Here is a 523-nt window from a genome sequence, read left to right as displayed (position 1 = left end):
TTAAAAAGATTGCTGGGATTTCATCTGGCCCAGCTGCTGAGTTTGTTGGTATTTCACTTACTGCTTCAAGAATATCTTTTTCATCGAATATGAAGTCAGTGAGACATTCATCTTCGTTACTAATAATACTAAAATGTTGCTGTGGGTCTGATATTATTTTTTCTATTCTTGGGACACTATAGACTTCTTCATATTGCAATTTGAGTAATTCAGCCATTTCCTTTGAATCAGTTACCAATGCACCATTATTCTCAAGAGGCCCAATTTCTGTTCTCCTCTTTAACCTGTTGTTTGCATAAGAGAAAAAATATTTTGCATTCTGTTTTATAGCTTCCACAGCTCTTTTTTCTTCGACTGCTTTTTGGTTACTTATAGACAGTTTTAATTTATCTTCCAATACCCTTATCTCTGCTTTGATCCTTTCTCTCTTGATCTGATCTGTTGTTTTTTTCAATTTGTTAACCTTATTTTTCTTGTTTCTTAACATGATCCTTCGATCTCTTGGTATAATATTCTTGTTTCT

Source organism: Penaeus japonicus, unplaced genomic scaffold, assembly GCF_977035675.1.
Source record: "Penaeus japonicus unplaced genomic scaffold, GWHDUDI00000001_assembly GWHDUDI00000025, whole genome shotgun sequence".
Classification (NCBI taxonomy): Eukaryota; Metazoa; Arthropoda; class Malacostraca; order Decapoda; family Penaeidae; genus Penaeus; species Penaeus japonicus.
Note: the sequence above shows the minus strand (reverse complement) of the source record.